The sequence below is a fragment of the Phoca vitulina genome, unplaced genomic scaffold, assembly GCF_004348235.1.
Source record: "Phoca vitulina isolate PV1807 unplaced genomic scaffold, GSC_HSeal_1.0 scaffold11, whole genome shotgun sequence".
In the NCBI taxonomy this organism is placed as follows: Eukaryota; Metazoa; Chordata; class Mammalia; order Carnivora; family Phocidae; genus Phoca; species Phoca vitulina.
This window is the reverse complement of record NW_022589714.1, coordinates 42,901,511-42,920,739: the sequence shown is the minus strand read 5'-3', so window position 1 is coordinate 42,920,739 and position 19,229 is coordinate 42,901,511. Positions and strand designations below refer to the sequence as shown.

The 19,229-nt window shown below is 46.9% G+C and overlaps 1 protein-coding gene across 2 annotated transcripts in view; it reads left to right on the top strand.

Annotated features, from left to right (window-relative positions):
* The window catches only part of DAAM2 (dishevelled associated activator of morphogenesis 2), a 126,429-nt gene that overhangs the window by 422 nt on the left and 106,778 nt on the right, over positions 1–19,229 (top strand). The window contains exon 1 of one of the 2 annotated variants that reach the window (XM_032409877.1): positions 76–611. The exons of the other annotated variant lie outside the window; for it this stretch is intronic. The gene's annotated coding sequence lies outside the window, so the exon portion shown is untranslated. Of the gene's footprint in view, positions 1–75; positions 612–19,229 lie in introns of those variants that run through there. 2 annotated transcript variants of the gene reach the window in all.

Sequence of the window (19,229 nt, the reverse complement as noted above, 5' to 3'; positions counted from 1 at the left end):
CCCCCCCCCCCCCCCCCCCCCCGCTTTCTTTGCAGCGCTGAAAGGGGTCTGGAAAGGCGGCCGCTCCGCAGCAGGCTGCCTGTTTTGTTTCTGCAAAGTGTTTGCAGGAGCCACCGGTCTTTGAGTGGGCTCCCAGGGCCTGTGTGCGTGTCTGTGCGGGTCCGGGGGTGATTTGCGTGTGTGTCTCTGTCTGTCTGTATTGGCACATCTGGACACAGGAAATGTCTTTGGAAAACTTAGGGAAAAAAATTTTTTTTTTTTGTGGCTTTGAAATGTGATTCCTTGTTGTCACAAGTGGACGAACATAGCCGGTACCCCCCGAACTGACAACTTTTTGGTGGTGGCTTTTCCCGGCTCAGCTTGTGCCCAGCCCCAGCTCCCACTTGCAAGCCTGGCCTCTGGCCAGCAGGCAGGGCAGAGGGAGCGGGAGGTTCTTGCTCTCAGACGCAGTGGGACCTTGGGCGAGGGGAAGGAGCATCCCAGAAAGGGGCTCCTGACTCTGGGGACCTCAGCACCTGCCGCAGCTGCCCAGCCTCCTGCTGGGGCCCTGACATCGCCAGGCAATGGGACTTTGACTTAACTGAGGAAGGAAGGATCCGGTCTGGAGGCAGGTAATTGTAAGGAGGATGAGGAGGAGGAGGCTGCGGTGGCCAGGACACTGGGGTGCGGTGGCCAGTCCTGCCCCGGGAGTCGGAGGGATGCGTCTGCCACATGGGCCCACGAGGAGGGATGTGCCGGGTTCTCGGGGAGCACTGCTGTGCCCCAAACAAGATGCAAGCTCCTAACATAAAGAGACATGTCTGAACTGTGGAGTGGAGGAAGGGGGGTGGTGGGGGAGAAGGAGAGAGATTTTTATCAAAATTGAACACAGATTGCTGAGGCCTGGGCTTGATTTAACTCTTCTCTCTCTGCCTTGGCCACTTTTTTACTGCTCTGTGGTGGATTTGCAAAGTTCCTGGGAAGGTAGGAAGGAAAATTACCCCTCTCCAGGAAAGAGTCCCTGGAGGTTTTCCTTAAAGTCTCCATGGGAATGAAAGCAACTTCCCATCTTTCAAGAGTTTAGTTTTGTGTTTCCCCTCTTCCGGGTTTGGTGTCAGTTTCTTGGATTTCTCTGAAAAGTGGGCTGCTGGAGGGGGTGGATTTTCCCTAGGAAGCAGAGGGGGGATTGTGCTCTCAGAGTGGGCAGGAGGGGGTGCGGGCTGTAGGGCTCGGCTAGCCCTGGATTGCCCCATGCACGGTGCTGGATGTCCGTAGTTGGACCCAAGAACCAGGGGCCACCACAAAGAGAGCCCTTTCCGCCTTGCCCTCACGGGGTCTCTCGTTTTATATTTTGCAATAGAGCCACCCTACAATGTTTGGGTGGGAGGAAGATTGCCGGACTCTCCCTGTGTCCTAGAAAAATGAGGGAATGAAGGGACAGGGAGGACATCTGGATATAAGAACGGACCCACAGGAAGTTTGAGATTTGGGGTGGATTTTAGAAATTATACAAATTGACCCCTGGGGAAGTGCTGTAAAAGACTGAGTAGACAGCACTGTCAGAAAGGCTCGTTTCACTTCGGAAGTTGTGTCTTCAACTTAAATGTTATGAAGAAGAGGGAGACCATCCCAAGGGCAGTGTAAACAAAAGTACGTGTAAACAGGGCTAGCTGGGTACAGCGAGATGCACGTGCAGGCACATGTTTATGCCTTCGTGGCTGTGTGGGGATGGTCCTGGCCTCGGGCATGAAAGCACAAACAGCCCGTGTCTCCTCTGCGCTGGGAGCTGCAGCCGACTCCTGTTTCTTCCTTTACAAAAGACAACTGTGCTATTCTCGTCTTGCTGCCTGCTCCTGTCGCATGTTCTGGCTCCTAACTCCCGGAGTTTTCAGAGCTTTTCTCCCAGATCCTGGGATGCTGAGTGAATACTTGTGCCCCCAACAGGACAGAAAGAGGAGAGAAACTTCTCCTGGGCCTTAGCACTCAGAAGAAAGTCAGGAGTTCAGGAAGCGGGAGGTGGAGAGGGCAGGACCAGTAGGAAGGCCTGTGAATGTGTTTTCTTTTGGTGAGTGTGGGGGAGGTGGAAAGCCTACTGCTTTCTGTGGGAACATGTTCTCTCCCCAGTCTGCTTTCCCAACCCCCCGCCCTCAGAGTTTTCGAAACTAAACAGGTTAAACTCTGCCTCTCACCAAAGAGCGCTGGATGCAGGGGTAAAGAAGAGGGCGAGCCTAAGGGCAGGTGGTTGGGAGGCTACAGAGATAATCAATGAGGCAGACTCTTGTTTCTTTGATCTTAGTGGAGCCAATGGAAGTACCAATTTGAAATGTTCCCACTCATTCCCCCTACGTGCAAATAGAAGACTGAAGACTCGGGGACACAGGGGACCCAGAGGAGGCGGACTCTGAGAAACACTCTTGTCCCAGGGAGAGCTGAGGGCAAGAACTGGGCTTGCAACTCTTTCATCATGTGGGGTTTCTCTGGAGCGTCCGTGGGGTTCTGACCTTTCTGGGTTTGCTCTGGGAGACGTGTCACCAACTTCAGACCCAGGTCGGGTTCCCAGGCCACTGACGCTTGGGCTGATCTCATTGCCTCTTCTGTCAGCTCCAGCATCTGGCCTGCTCTTGGGTCATCTCTGAGACCAGCATCCTCAGGCTCTCTCCCGAAGGTCCGAAGGGCAGATGCACCTGGCAGGAAGAACAAGTTGGCTTTGATAACAGAGGGGCTCCCACAGCCAGAGTCCTTCAGCTCTGGACTTCAGACACACCCCAGCACAGCGGAGAGTGTGGACCTCAGAGAAGACGGCCCTGGGAGAGAATTAGGAACCTGGGGTATATAGTACTTAGTCCTTCTGAGCCTCAGCTTCCTTATCTGTAAAATGGGGATAATGACCTCACAAGGTTATTACACAAATGATATTTATGCAAAAGGACTAAGAACAGAGCTAGCGATGTCATGGGTCCTTAAATGAAGGGAATAGCATCATTTTATTTCTTCATTTTTCAGCCGTCAGGAGTCCATGTGTTTTGGAAAGGACCTCTCCCCAAATCTAGCTTTTTTTTTCTAGTTTTCCATTATTATAGGCCAGTGGGTGGTAGTCCCAGGGCTCCAGTCACCCTTATTTCCTCCCTCTAGAGAAGGTGACCAGTGGGGATGATCCGTGAGCATGCCTGGTCTGTTACCTTGAGCAGTGCAAGGAGGTGACAGGCATCCTGGGTGTTTGGCCTGGAAACCACTTCTGTGTTGGAGATCTCTCAGGAGGGAGGATGGCAGTGGAGCAGGTCGTATGTGTCTGGTGGGGGTGGGACTGGAAGATCAAGAGCTAGGTGAGTCTCAAAGAACCAACCTGAGGTCCGAGATCGGTTAGGCAGCCACTGCTCCTCAGGGTGCTCGAGTCAGAGTAAGGGGAGACTCTGATGGGTTGTAAAGTACGGAAGCTATCCCTAAGTATCTCTGGTGTGTATGGGGTGGGGAGGCAGCCCCCGATTGATACACTGTCTCAGGCAGTGGCTAGCCCGACAGACAGAAGGAGCATCGGATGCTGGAGAGAGCAGCTGCAGGTTCTCCTGGCCCATCTCAGAGGTTCTAAGTCATCCGTCAAGTTGACATTTAAGATGTTGAAGATCACATTTGTTTCTGTTTTGTTTAAGCTCTCTCTTTAACCATGGCCTGGGATGACTTTTCAGCTTTTAAGAGGCTCAGCCCATGGCCAACATCTCTTGAGATGGCCCAGATTGGGGGTCAGTGAATTCCTCACTCCTGGCAGTATCTAGTTCTCCAGCTCCTTTCTCACATTTTTTGGTTTGTTTGTTTGTTTTTGTCTTTCATTATGAGGTTATAAAACTGCACTGTCAAGATGCTATGCAGAGAGGGAATGACTTTTCTTTGGACTTGTGTGTGTCATTCTGTCAGTAATGTGCAAGGCTTATCAGACTAAGGGTCTTAGCAGGTGTTCTGGGGTTTTTTCTGGGGCTCCCATCCACAGAAAAAAAAAGCAAAGCAAAGAACAAAAAGAACCCGGAAAATATCAACTTCAGGCAGTTTGGTATCTCTTTGCATCCTGGCCAGAGCAGAGCTGAGTTATCTGTAGGATGCCTCGCGGTTCTGTGGAAGGAGGCTCAGAATCAAGTAGATTCAGATTTGAGTTTGACATCAGCAGGTCACAAGCTATTCATCCTTTCTGATCCTTCTTCATCTGTCAAATGAAAACAATGACTCTTCTCACTTCCCAGGCTTGTTCTGAAGATGAGACGAATAATATATGGGTAGGATCTAGCAAACTGCACAGTGCTTCTCAAAATGTTAGTGACTTATCCCCCTCTGGTTCTAAGCTCAAGAAAGTACATGGGTTTGGACATTTGTCCACGAGTCAAAGCAAATAAGCTACTTATTCAAGGCTTAACAGCAGTGCTCAAAGGTCAGCTAATCTCAGGCTAGAGATGGAGACCTTTAACACAAAAGTGGGGCGGCACAGGTCAGTGTTCCCCATGCCAAACAAACGGCAGCCCCATGTGATCCTCTACGGGAAGAAAGGAAAGGCCACCAACTCACTGACCCACGAACCCGGGCTATTAGTGAACTCTCCATAGAGCGTGTTTTAGAAATCCCAGATGCGGTCTTGGTTCAAAGAATCAAAGTCAACACTGGGGAGAGAAATCATTGAGGCGGTACCTCACATTGAGACTGAATAATAATGGCACGATGACAACAGTACCTTACCTTTGCGTAACAGCCTACAGTTTGAAAAGCATGTGGCCTCATTTCATCCTTAGAACAATCCTATGAGATTGGCATTGACCATACTTTACAGCTCAAACTCTGAGGGCTTAAAAGACTTACCCTATTTCCCACAGTAAGTGAGTGGAAGAAATAAAGGAACAGCTCCCCAGGCAGTGGGGCACAACCCTGGCTGCTCTTTAGAATCACCTGGGAAGCTTGTAAAAGTCTCAAAACCTGGGCCCACCCCAGACCAATTAAATTAGAATCTCTGGGGAGTGGGGCCCGAGGCATGGATAGTTTTGCCTTGATAATTCCCCAAGTGATCCGAAGCGTAAGTGAGACCTCCTAAGGTCTAAGTGAAGAGTGGAGAGTACCAACATTAAGATTTAGGGTGTCAGGCATGGGTTAAAAAAAAAAAAAAGCAAACAGAAACCAGCCACCACTTTGCCTGGATTTTAGCTGCAAGAGGGCGGGCACTTGTGTGGTGTTCCCGGCAGTCCCATAACGTGGAGCTGTGCCAGGCACAAGGTAAGTCCCTCAGTGAACTTTGGCTATGTGAATGAATGAATGAATGAACCAAACTACAATAGATTAGGAGCCAGCAATTTCAACAGCCAAAATCCAGCCCGTCACCTTGTTTTATAAGTAAAGTTTTATTGGAACACAGCCATGACAGTTGTTGATAGATTTTCTATGGCTGCTTTCACACTAAAAGGGCAAGAGTTGAGTGTTGTGACAGAGACTCTCAGGCTCGCAGAGCTGAAAATATTTACTGTCTGGCCCTTTAACAGAAAAGGTTTGATGGCTCCTGCTCTGCATCTCAGACAGGGACAGAGGGTATATCTTGTGGAGGGACAGGACAGCGTGGTGGTCAAGAATATGGGTTCTAGAATCAGGCAAACCTGTGCTTGCATCCGGGCTCCCCCACTTACCTGGTGTAAGACCTTGTATGTTATTTACCTCCCTGAGTCTCAGTTTTCTCACCTGAAAAAAGGGGATAATAATAAATCACACGTCCCTCGCAGGATGGTTGAAAGGATTGTCAGCCTCTGGCCTAGAGGAAGAACTCAACCAATGTTAGACGTTGCTATCATGGTTGTAGTTACTGGCAATTAACCAAGTGAAAGCAAAAGGAAGTAGATTAAAGTAAAAATCCAAATCCAGTATTTTGGACAGAAATAAGGGATGTGGTGGGCAAAAAGAATCAGCTGGTGAGCTGGTGTGTTGAAGAAAACAAGTTTCTGAGGTTTCTGAGACAAAGAGTGTCCTTTCAAGCCAACACAGGTCAGGCTCCCGGCTGTGTGAGTGAGGTGCTCCTGAATGTCTGTCGTGTTGACCAGCAATCCCCATCATTCCTCCCGGGTTCACTTAGGTTTTATTGCACTTAATCTGGTCATAAGCATATCCCACCTCTGCACCCTTGCTCATAGTTCATAGACTGAAAGGCCCTTCCCCAGTCCTGTCTTCCTGCCAGGCTCACTCAGGTGTCTGCTTCTCTCTCAAATACCCTCTGCAAGGCTTCCCCCAATCACTGTTTCCTCCTGACTCGCACAAACATGGCACCCAGCTCTGTCACAACATCTAACCCATTGGATTAGCAGATAAGAACTGAGTCTCCTTCATGCCTTCTACATGTGTGGAGCTCATCAAAGTCAAATTGCAATGTTGACTCCACACCTGGTAGCCAAACAATGTCAATTAGACCCTTGATTCAACTCAGTGATAGATGAATTAACTCTTGAGGAGTGAGTAGGGCTTACCCAGATGCTAATGGGATTGCAAGAGCAAATCCCCATAGCCAACCATATAGAGAAGAACCACTCAGTTTATAGACTATGGGGACCCTTTGTGTCCTCATCCCTGTGCTTTCTGCTGGTTCCTGCCCTCTGGAACACCTCTCCTAAGGGGTAGCCAGGGACAGGGAAAGAAGGAAGAAACATAAAACCAACCTTTTGGCTTCTTGTCAGCAGATGTGGTGAAAAGTTGGGTTTTGGCTTCTCTGGGCTTTGCATGTATATGCGCCAAGATAATTGGGAGTTGGCTTGGTATGGTCAGCTTTTGTTAGCTCGGTCATAGAGAGAGAAGCATGGTCATGGATAATAGCAAACAGCAGATAATTCACAGCATTGCCATTTGACTACAGAATATGTTGCATAATTTTTATAGATTTTAGTGGCAGATTTATTTTGACGGCGGATACATATTGTGCATGGAAGGATATTAAAGTAAAATTGTCTACTAATGATTAAGAGGAGGGCACAGAAAAATCTTGGCCTTTTGATCAACCCCCAGTGAACTATTCAGAGCTACCTAATTGAAGTGAGGGGCAGGGAGGGGGGATGAAATACTTTTATATGCGATCCCACTCTGCACCTGGCACTATGCTGATCATTTTAAAAGCATATTCTTGATTTTTCCAAATTCTGAATAATTCTTACTTGCTTAAACAAGTGAATCAATATCATGCAGAAAAACAAAAAGACAAGTGGAGAATGAATAACATTACCCCCCTCCACACCCTCGTCATTAATGTTAATAGCCCAGAATTAAGCCATCTTACCTTTTACTTTATTGATACAAATACCTACTGGTGCATACGCAGGTATAGTGGTAGCTGTAGTCTGAATGTTTGTTTTTCATGGAACTGAATCTAACTTTGCACGTTACTCTGCAGCATACTTTTCTTCCCCTTGATCATCTATCAGGTTACCCCGGCCATGCATCAAGCTTTTTTTTATTTTTTCTGATTTCTTTAGGCCGACACACACACACAGAGCTCTATATATTTGAGATCATGCCATTCTTGCAGGGATATTTATTTTTCCATTAGTCAGTTATTAAACATGGTTTCATCCTGGATGATCACCAGTTTGTGTCCCTGCTCCTGACATATCAAGCATCCATCACCCACGAAAGCTGCATTCTGGCACTCAGGCTGAGTGATTGATGTACCTAGCCTGGTGACCATCTGGGATAGGACTGCGTGTTTTGTGTGGTCCTGCTTGGTCCCCTGGGGAAGCTATCAAGCATTAGGCCCTGTGGCTGCCCCACCCCCTTCTCATCAGATTTAGCCTTTCCTGCTTGGTTCTCCTCCATCACTGACTGTGCAGGAATGCAGCAGGAAATATCAAAGACTGATGCATTAGATGGGAGACCTGTCCTAATGGAAACAGATGAGGCAGTAGAGTGTAATGGTCACCTGTGCAGACTCTGCACTCAGGTCACCTGACTGGGTCCAGATCCCCGAGTGGTGGACATATGCTGTGCTGCCCTGACCCTCACTCGGGACTGACCCCAGCGGCCAGCCCACTTTGGACCTGCCTCAGCTGAAGAGAGTTGCCCTGTCCACCGTCCCTCCTGCCCACACTCCCCTTCTGGGTCACCTGCATCCAATGATTGGTGGGAGCAATGAAGGTCTGGCCCCTCTGTACCAACTTGGGGAGTTTCTAAAGGGCATCCCAGCTTCAGGGCTCCTCGTGGGGGCTGACCGAGGCCTTCACCGGGGGCCTGGCAACTGCACTTCTCCCTCTGCTCCGTGCTCCCTCCTGTCCGTCCCTCTGTCCCACGGGGAATGGATTCCAAGAGCCCTTCTGAATAACCCCCTGCCTGCTCCAGAAATTTTGACTCTTTCATATGAAATCGTTTTGGAACAGCCCATTATTTTCTAGGTAATCATTGGCTTTGTGTTGGATTATGGAAAAGTGTATTTTTTTCTCGTGCTCTATTTTGTCTGTTTTCTAGGTGAGACCCAACTGATTTCCCTACAAATAGCGCGTTGTGTCCTAACTGGACAGATGGAGCAAGCATTTTTATTTTTATTGCCCAACTTGCATTTGCCCCTGCCACACTTCCCCCTATGCGAGGCTGAGGGGTGTAGGTATAGGTGGGTAGAAGCATGAGCAGAGGGAGAAGGGGGGCTGTACAAGTTGCCCTTTGGGAATTCCTTTCCATATTACCAGTGCTTCTGTAACACAAAGGGATGCAGTCTCAGAGAACCCAGGCCTGCATGGATCTCTGCCCGATCTGACCCACCCGTAGGGGTGTCCGTTTCACTCTGCTTTGTCCTAAGCACAGGCAGGCTTCGGTGCTGTGTTGAACCTTCTGCCTTTCGGGTCACATATACTGATCACCTGCCCGAGTGCCAAAGTAAAGCTTGCCTATGGGATGGATGCTTGATGTACCGGACTCCGGGACGTAGACCACATTCCTGGGGGTCCGCGTCAACCCTCCCTCACTTCCTCCCAGACACCACAGTCCCCAGCCTCCAGGTCCTGGGACCAGGCAGCGAGGGAAGGGAGTGACTCTGGGTCAGCGGCAAGATCGGTCAGTATTTCCACACTGCCCAAGGCGGCTTTGAAGTCAGTTTGAAGCAAATTCAGAGTTTCTGTGGACTTGGGGCAGTGGAAAGGCCAAGCCATTTTAACCTTCCCTTTCTTTTTTAATCTCTGTCAATATATTTATCAGTGTGTCACCTGTCATGTGGCAGGGGGCTGGCCACTGCCCAGAGTTGGGAACTGCCTTTCCAAGACACAAAGTTGATCGTTCTCCATCACTGCTGCCCTGAACAGGGGTCATGTTATCGATGTGTGCAGCTGTCTAAATGGGAGCGGGGCTAACAGAGTCCAGAGACCAGATTTCTGAGGAGAAGGCTGTGGGTCAGAGCACCAGCCCTGGGCTCAGATTCAGGTTCCAGTTCTTACTAGCTGTGTGTCCATGCACGAGTTACTTCACCTCTCTGTGCCTTAGTTACCTTATCTGTAAAAATGGGTTGTGATGAGGGTGAAGTTCATGAATGATTTGGTAAAAAGAGAAAAAGAAGAGAGAACTACTTGAAACCATGGCTGACGTGAAGAGAACACTATGAAATGTTAACGATGTTGATGAAGGAGAACAGGGACCCAGTCTCATTAGCTCTCTTTGCCCAGCATCCTGCACAGTGCCTGGCACAGCACGGGGAGGGGGGAGGGGGCAACACACATCTATTCAATGAAATATCCTACTGCCTTTTGCTAAGTGTCAACTGTCTACTTCGTCTGATCAACTCTCTATTGCAAAAGGAAATATATTTTCCATTTTCAACTTTTTAGAACTTTTTATTGAAGTTCAAGATGATTCAGAAAAATACACAGCTTATAAGTTATATAGCTCAAGCTCGGTGGATTTTCACCTAACCACACCTGTGTGTAGCCAGCATCCAGATAAAGAAACAGAATATTCTAAAGCCCCCTCCACTGTTCTGCACTGAGAAGCCCAGCATGCATGCCCTCTTCTGGCTACTGCCCTTCCATAATCCTGACTTCTAACACTGTGGATTAGGTTTGCCTATTCTTAAATGTCATATAAATGGATCATATGATGTGTACTCATTTTTGTCTGGCTCCTTTTCCTCAGCATAGTGTTGTTGCATGGAACATTAGTTCTCACTGTTGTGTAGCATTCCGTTATGTGACAGTAACACACTTTCTGCATCCACCCTTCTGTTGATGGGCATAGGGTTGGTTTCCAAGTTTGGGGCTGTTGTGAACAGTGTTGCTAGGAGCATTTGTGCACTTGTCCTTGGGTGAACCTATGAATGCATTCCTGTTGGTATGTCCCGGGAGTGGAAATGCTGGATCCTAGGGAATGCGTGTGGTCAGCTTCAGGAGGACCATCAGTTTTAGGAAGTGGTCATGCCATGTTTTTCATTTTCTATAAAGATGAAAAAGCAGCTCCCACTTGGTAGGACAGGGGCTTGAGTCCCAGCAATACACTGGGGTTCCTGAGATGTTCATATCTTCCACACCCTTGACCTCTGAGAGCTCTTGTGTTCCAGGAAGCCTGCTGCAGGTAGGTGTGTCCTAGACCAGGCACTGTGCAGGGTGTTTTCACTTATACTACTTCCCACAGCAGTCCCATGAGATGAGTTGGGTGTCATTACCCCTCTTAGAGATGAGGTAACTGAGGCTCAGAGGGGTTGAGTGGCTTGTCAGCCAGCAAGAAACTTTCAGAGTCAGGCTATAAGACAGATATGCTTGAATCTACAGCTTGTGCATTTGGGCATCTGATGGTGAATGGTTTTGGCTTCAGTGTTAACACTGAGCAGAAACACAGACACCAATGTGGGGGCTGTGTCCCTTGAGCCTGTGCTGGTTCTGGGATGGTGGCTGTGACGAGAAGCTCTGTAACAAGGAGCAGAAAGAAGGCAACTCAATGACCTTGAGAAGCCAAATTGTTTTCCTGCCCAGGGCCTGTTGGAAAAGGTCATAAATTTCCTGGAAGGCAAGGATGACCATGTAATTTACTATCTAAACCAGGACTCTTTCAAGAGTGAAAGGGTCACTGGATGGGACACTGGGGAAGCAGGGATCCTTTGGCTCTGTCCCGGGTCAACTGGGAGGCTGAGTGAACATTGCTCTCCTGGTCAGTGAGGCCTACAGGTGCTTTTTAACTCTTTCTGAACACTGTCTGTCTGGAGTTTTCCCCAACGCAATGTACTTCTAGTCTCCTGTTTATGCTAAAACAGGGTCTGGTTTTCTTCTTCCCCTCTGCACACCATTCCTTACTCAGAGGAGGCTCTGAGAAGGTGAGCTTCCTTTGATAAATCTAGTTACCGTTGAGAGGCATATGCTAACAGACTAGGAGCTCCTAGAAGGCTAGGGCTGTGCTTTAGCCCCTGTGGTATTTGTGGTCCCTAGCTGGGTGACAGGCACAGAGTTAGCATCCAGGTTATCTTTATTGACTGTATATATCATTTATCCATGTGCTCATTCATTCACCGTTCATAGAACAAGAGCTTAGTTTAGATTCCTTTCCTCTTTTTTTTTGATCTGACTCCTATTCCACTGGTCCAGAAAGAGAAGTCAGTTGTGCGGGTGTGTGTATGCACCAAGGACAAAAAATTAAAGGGACCAACTTAATGAGTAGCAAACGATGCTGTATCATGGGATTCGAAGTCAGGATCTAGGTTTGAATATCAGCATCTACTAATTAGCCGAGCTTCCTTAGATAAGGAATTTGGCAATTTAGAATTTCTGAGCCTGGGATTTTTCTCATGTGTAAAATGAAAATGCTGGTAATACCTGTGGCATAGGAGTGAAGTGAGTCTTTGATGTAGGGTCTATGAAAAGTACGAAGTGCTGTGTAGTTATCAGTGGTGGTGGCTCAAGGATTATCTGAGAAGCACTGGTGCGGGGCGGGGGGGGGGCGCGCTGTGAGCCACATTTGCTCCACCTCCCTCTGGGGCCTCACTGGCCTCAAATGAGGCAGATCCAGTACGTATGTGGCCAGTCATGTGACTGGGAGCTTTCATTAATAAATAAGAAAGGGATCAGCAAATTCTTCAGGGCCTTGGGGATTTGATGTGGGTGTCAGATAAGGATCCAAGGATAATTAATTTCTCATTAAGCGCACAGCTGCATTTTCACTAGAACAACAGCGAGAAGCATTTGAAGTGCTTATGTATGTCTAGCTAGCAGTAGTTTTGGTGTAGCGTAGTGGCTTCTGGTACAGGTCCTGGGTCAAACTTCTAGCGTCCAACTTTAAATCCGACCGTGTCTAGAATTGTATCCTCCCTGAGACTCAGTTTCTCAACTGTAAAATGGGGACAGTAATAGTACTTACCTCCAAAGGAGGACAAAATTAATACTTGTAACATGCTTAAAATTGTGCCTGGAACATGGTATGTACTCTGTAAATCTTTATGATTGTTGTTTTCCAAATAATTTGCTTTCCATCGGAATACAGGGGACTCTGTGGTACCGATGTAATACATAGAGGAGGAATGATTGTTTTGAGACGGGAGAAGTCAAGGAAGGGTTCATGGAGAAGAAGATTTCCAAGATATTTTCTAGAGTTCTATGCCCTGAGCAAAAAGGTCTATTTCCATGATTACTATGGTCTTCGGGCTTGGAAAAGAAGATTTAGTATGGAAGAAATGCCTTCCCCTAAGAAACATAAATCAAACGTCTCCTAGAATTTTGAAGCTGAATAAGATATGGTCCTGGCCCTTATGCATTTCCAAACTAGTGCATCCATCCTTGTGCCAGGGACAGGAGGCATTCAGATGAGTCCTCAAAGTACTAACCGTGTTGTCGAGGAAAGATCTAGAAGTGAAGAGTACTATTCCATGACATCAATGCTATGAGAGGGAGGTGTTCAAAGTGGAGAAATTTAGATTCCCCTGAAGAGTATTTGGGAATGTGAGGAAATTGTGAAATCTCCTTTCAGGCTTGTGTTATTAGAGGAGCGATTTTATGTGTTGGATTGGTAAATACGTGGTGCTTCCTGCAGCAGGAAGATGGACAGATGGTTCCTATGGTTCCTTCAGTCCATTCATGGTGTCCATCTAGTGTGTGTCTTACAGAGGTGAAGGGCACAGCGAAAACATTCTGAACTTTTCCTAGACAATGTTGACAAGGTCTAAAACGATGTATTCACCACATTGCCCAGGGATTGTTGGAATTCCTGCTTCATGTGCTTGATCTCTAAAGTTCAGGCTCATTTGAAAAATCCCTGTCTCAAAGCCAGTATGCAAAGGGAAGTCTTCCCTTTGCCTGTATCCACAGCTCTTCCTCCCTCTCCCAGTTTTCCAGTGAGGAAGTGATGAAATACCCAACTTGCTCAGACTTCGATAAATTACAAGAATGAATCTTTTGGGTTTTCAGAGCATGCAAATGTAATTCTAACAGTGAAATGATGCTGTGGAATAATAAGCATAGGAAAAGATGTTCAACTTTGCTTGGAATTGGGGAAATACCTTATTTAAACCACAGGGAGACATAATTTCACACTCATCAGATTGGCTCCCAAAATGATACTCCTCACATTGGTTGTAGAGCCAAAAATAACTCCCATTCACTAACGGTGGGGGTTAAATTGGTATGCACACTTTGGAGGGCAATTTGGTACTATCTAGTAAAACTGAAGATGCACTTACCCTATGACCCAGCAGTTTCATTCCTAGGTAAATCTAGAGGAAGTAGGGCACCTACGGAAAGGAGCTGTGTTCAGGAATATTCGTTATAGCATGGCTTTTAAGAGTTAGAAAGCCAGCCCAATTTCTATTACCCAGAAGACTGGCTAAATAATTTGATATGTGCATACAATGGAATACTATGGATTACAGAGAAAAAAATGAATAGACTGTTCTCGTGAGGTATAATAATATTAAGTGGAAATAATGTTAAGTGGAAAAGCAAATTGTAGAAGGATGTCATTAATATTGAATTTAAAATCATACCAAATAACATTCTTTTATTTACAAATATTTGCATGTTTAAGTAAAGTATGAAAACATGTTTGGAATAACCAGTAAATTCAGAAAAGCGGCTCCCTCTTGGGAAGGCAGGCAGGAAAGGGTATGAAGGAGCTCCATTTAAACCTGTAAGATTGGGGTGCCCGGGTGGCTCAGATGGTTAAGCATCTGCCTTCAGCTCAGGTCATGATCCCAGCGTCCTGGGATCCAGTCCCGCATCGGGCTCCCTGCTAGGCGGGGAGCCTGCTTCTCCCTCTTCCTCTGCCTCTCTCTCTCTGACTCTCATAAATAAAAAAAACAAAAACAAAAACAAAAAACCATTAAAATAAATAAACCTGTAAGATTTTATATCTTATACTGAGTGATGGGTACACAGATGTTTATTTTATTACTACCTGTATCTTCAGATAGCTAAAATATTTTTTCATTTGAAAAAAGGTGTTTTTAAAAAATGGGCACAAACCCCTAAACTGTCTCGTTCACCCATTGGCAAGTAGGCATGCTGAAAACTGAATAGGAAGGCACTTCCTGTTTGCTCTAGGTTCTTCTGGGAAATTTTAGGTAGATATGATCCTCTTCAAAGGAGCTGTTCTCCAGACATCTACACTGGGCCCTGTGGTAATCCCTGTTTTTGAGCAAAAAATCCTGACCTATTTTCTTCTGATATGTGGCTTTGTTGGGATCATATTTGACATATTAGTAAAATGCAAAATAGGGTCATATTAATAGAAACCAAACACCAACTCTCTGGTTCACTTTCCGTATAGCAGATTGCTGGAGCCTTCTCTTCTCCCACCCTTTCCTTGGGAGTTACTGGGATTTCTTGCATGTGCTGGCAAGTGGCCACGACCATCATCCTGACATCCTTTTGATAAGGACATGGGACCAACAGTCTCAAGTATTTCTCATTGCCCCAGGGTGAAACACTCTCCCTCTCTCCCCATAACTGTCTGGTTTCCATGAAGTTTGCCATCCTTCTGACTTTCATTAATACAGCCACTTCTCTGTTCCTCTTGCAAACATCCTGCCCCAAAGTGGGAAAGTGTGCACCGCCAGGAATTCTTTCACTTTCTTTTACTTGACAATGAAGCCATGCTGGCTTCTTCTCTGGGTGCTTATTGAAATCCAGTTGATTCAGCCTTACTCTTTGTTACAGCCCCCTCTCCTTTGGAATCTAGTCCGAGCCCAATCTAAGTGACACAAACTATGTTGGCCTTGAGTGCCCTGTCCTCTATTATGCAGCCTCTGTCCTTGACCAAGCTCATGAACCTCAGTGCTCAGTTCTGCAACAGTGAGCCCCTCATCTGGCTGGTACGGTGCTTGCACTGGGGCCTAAAGCTGGGGGTGGCTTTCCTCTGCACCTCCTGTTTATTTATACATCATATAATTCACCTTAATTAAAAGGAAGAAAATCACACAAAATTGGGACTCTTTAGAGCAAATCCTGGGTAGATGGTTGCTCTGAGGATGTACATTGCGGTCCTATATCAGTCTGGCTCTGGGCCGGAAACAGTTGGCACTCCCAAAAGGGTTTAATTGATAGCAATGTAATGAGAGGACTATTTGCAGAGAGATCAGATCCTAGAGGAGATGTGAGACACTCAGGGATGAGCAACAGCAGGAAGATGTTAACACCCCTGCACCTGAAGGGGCGAGGGGGAGAAATGTGTTATCAGAGCCCTGTGCCAGCTGAAGCTGAGGAGTTAGGGCCGCTTGGCCAGAGCTATGGCCCTAGAGGAGCACCACTACCACCAGACCCACGGCTTAGCAGAGTGGGGATGGGGGAAAAACCCCTGAGGTCTTGCTCCTTCTATCCTCCAGTCTCTTGCTGTCACTGCCCACTGACCGGATCCCCTGAGCACAAGAAACCCAGGAATCTGGGTGATGCATTCTTGAGAGGTCTGCCCCCTGGGCAGGAGCATGGCAGAGAAGGGCAGGGAATGGAGGTAGAGGGGCAAGCCAAGAATATTTAGAGCCTCGGATATTTCTGTGTGCATTCGTTGTGTCACTAGAGAGACCAGGCATGATGGGAAGTCCCCTTTGATTCAAGCTAGAATTGCTTTTGGGCAATTTGGGCTGTTTTTGGACTGGTTGACTCCAGGAGGCTGACATGGATGGGTTAAGTCAGGAGTGGGGTTTAGGAAGGAAGGAACAGATATTAATGGTTATGGGTCAGGTACTTTGTTCTGTGCTGTGAAAAGGAAGATGTTTGGAATGAGACTTGGGGATTGGCTATTTGTCATGTTCTAAATACTTTACAGTCCAGAGAATGGAGGATGTGTCTACCTTGAACTGAATGAGCCTGGTGGTCTCAGGTGGCAGGCTGAGGACTTGAGACCTGGTCCAAGCCCAATCCACGTGACACACGTGATGCTGGCCTTGAGCGCCCTGATGGATAAGCATGTGACGCTGAGGATGCGCTTAGTTGGAGCTCCAGCATTTGCCTTCTGGCTCCACCTCCATCCACACTACTCATTACCCTCATCTGAAGGCTCCCTTGAGCACACCTTAGCTCCTGTGAAGTCTGTGATAAATGTCAGAGAGGCAGCCTTGACTGAGTGACCCTGCATTGTGGAGACATGATCTCTAAATATTGTGGCAAAGTAGAGAAAGGAGAAAATAACACATCTGAACTCGTGGAGGTACAGGGCCTGCCCTTGATAATTCCCAGTCTGGTCTATAAATCAGGGTGTACACACCCAATTCCTAGGGACACCTGCAAAGCAGTACACCAAGTGAAAGTTCACAATATACAAACATGATGGGTACTTGGCAAAGGAAGGTGGAGGAATGGCGCCATTGAAGTTGTGGGCTGTAGGGGCAGAGTCCCTGTTCTGTCAGGCGGTTGCTGAGTGACCCTATAACGGTTTGACATCTCTCGATAGGCCTTAGGTTTTTCATCTGCAAAGTAGGCAAACTAAAGGTCTTTTTCTTACTAGGCAATTGTGAGGATTGCATGGGAGCATCCATGTGAAGCACAGTGCCTCATGCATAATAAATGCTCAATAAATGTTGGCTGTGTCAACATCATTTATTATAATGATGATTATTCCTGGAGACAAGTGTCAATCACTGCTTGGGAAGAAGAACAATTCCTCCAAAATTCCAAAGGCCTTGGTCGCTCCTTGAGTCTTTTAATTCATCTAGTTTGTTGCCCATTTCCTACCAACTTCATAGGACTCAATTTTTTGATGCACACTTATGTCCATGGTGGGGTGAATGCTAAGGCCGCCATGGGTCTGGCCATCTTCTTGGTCCCCTCCAGGTGGGGAATCATGAAATGTTCAGAAGAAAGGAAATCAGAAAATGTCATCTAGTCTAACATTTCCCAAATTGCATTTGATAAAACACCAGGTTCTCACAATGGCCCTAGGAAGAAAAGTTCTGGGATTAAATAATGCATGCAGCGTTCTTTCTTCTCCCCTGCCCGCACCAGCACAGAACCATGCACTTAAAGAAGTGTACTAGTAGTCTCTCAATTTATTTATCTGAAGAAGGCTTTCTCCATGGGATGCCCCACAGAACTAGTGTTCTGAAGCATGTATCTGTTAGAATTTGTATTCAGCTACATGGTATGGAAAGCTGACTTGAGTGGCTCTGTCAACTAGGGTTCATTTTTTTTCTTATGCAAGTCCAGCAGACATAGTTCAGAGTTGGCAGAGTGACATCACAGTGCTGTCACGGACCCAGGCTCCTTCTGTTTTTCTACACCAGCCTTCTTTAGAAAGAGACTTTTGTCTTTGTGCTCATTGCCTCATGATTCCAAAATGGTTGTGTCACCTCTAGCTTCACATCTGCATTCCAGGCAGAAAAGAAAGAGAAAGTACAAGAAGCACATGCCAGCTAATTCTGCTCTCTTTAACAAGCTTTTCTGAAAGCTCCCTCCAGAAACTGGCCAAAACTGTGTTAAGTAGTGATTTCAAACTGCAATGAAGTCTAGGGGGAAGCAGAACAATTTTTAATTGGGCATGTTGCTGCCTCACACAAAAGCGGGGACCTACTAGAAGAGATGGGGGCGCAGTTTGCATTGTGTGCTGCATTGGTCACACATTTGCTTCTCTCTTCAGCACGATAATTCTAAAAGCATCCCATGCCAAAGAAAATCAAACAAACCAATACACCTTTGTAATCAATAGAAAATATGAATTCTAAGCAACAAGGCATTTGGGCTCATAGACCCTATATAGAAGATGCTGTTGGTGTCCTGCACAGGTCCCTGGTTGCTGTGGGTGCTCCAGCTAATGGCTTGCACCTATGTGGGTTGTCCTTGGTTTCTTGAACCTTCTTGTGCTGCACAGGTGCCTGGAGCTGCACCATGCTTGCCCTGTCCTTCCCCTGAATTCTGTGGCTACTGACTAACAGGGAGAAAGTTACATAAGCCCCACTCCCTTGCCCCAAGTGGGGGGACAACGTGACAGTGCAGTTCCTCTCCAGAGCTCCCCACAGGACTGAGCTGAAGCTAGATCTCTCCAAAAACCACATCCTTGACAGATCATTCCTTTGCCCTCTTCTCTTTTCCTCATTTCCTTCCTGGTTTCTCCCAAGAGCACAGCCTCCATATGTGACATATATACAAATCTCTGTCTCAGACTCTGCTTCTAGGGAACCCAACACAAGGTGTCCAGGGTCAAGCAGGGTGCTCTTTACTTCCTTCTAAGGGGTTCCATCTAAAACCCTTTCTCTCAGTCCTGTTCATGGCCACTGGTGAGCTCTGACTTGGCCTGGGTGTTGTGGGGACAGCTCCATGTTCCACTCTGGTGATGGCTGTAGGATAACTTCCTTCTAAGTCCTGTCAGATATATTTGGGGAGTGCAAGATACAAGACAACTCTTAGTGCAAGACACTGAGCAAGGGGAGTCTAGGACTGCATCTTCTCAAGACAGTCTTAGAAACATTGATTTGCATGAACTGTTTGAAGGGATTTTGTGTGTGTGTGTGTGTGTGTGTGTGTGATTTTCCATCTTATGGCAATGGCAGCTGGGTATTTATAGCTGGATCTATGGGGCCATTCTCACATGGCTAAAGAAAATTAAAACCTCATGTGGATTTTGTTTTGTTTTCCCCCTCTGCCTTTGCCGTTGCAAACTCTCCAGTTCTTAAACCCTTGTTGTTGTAACTAGAGCCGCACTGAGCATCGCTATGATGGCGAGGTTATGTAAATTTACGATTTCAGGCAAAAGTGCCTTTTCTCCATCAGTCAGGCCACAGGGTCTAAGGGGCGGACTTTTGGGGAGAACTTGTGGTGACACTAAGTGGCAGCCCTACCCATCACCACTCTCTCTAGAAAGTCTCCCCAGATTAA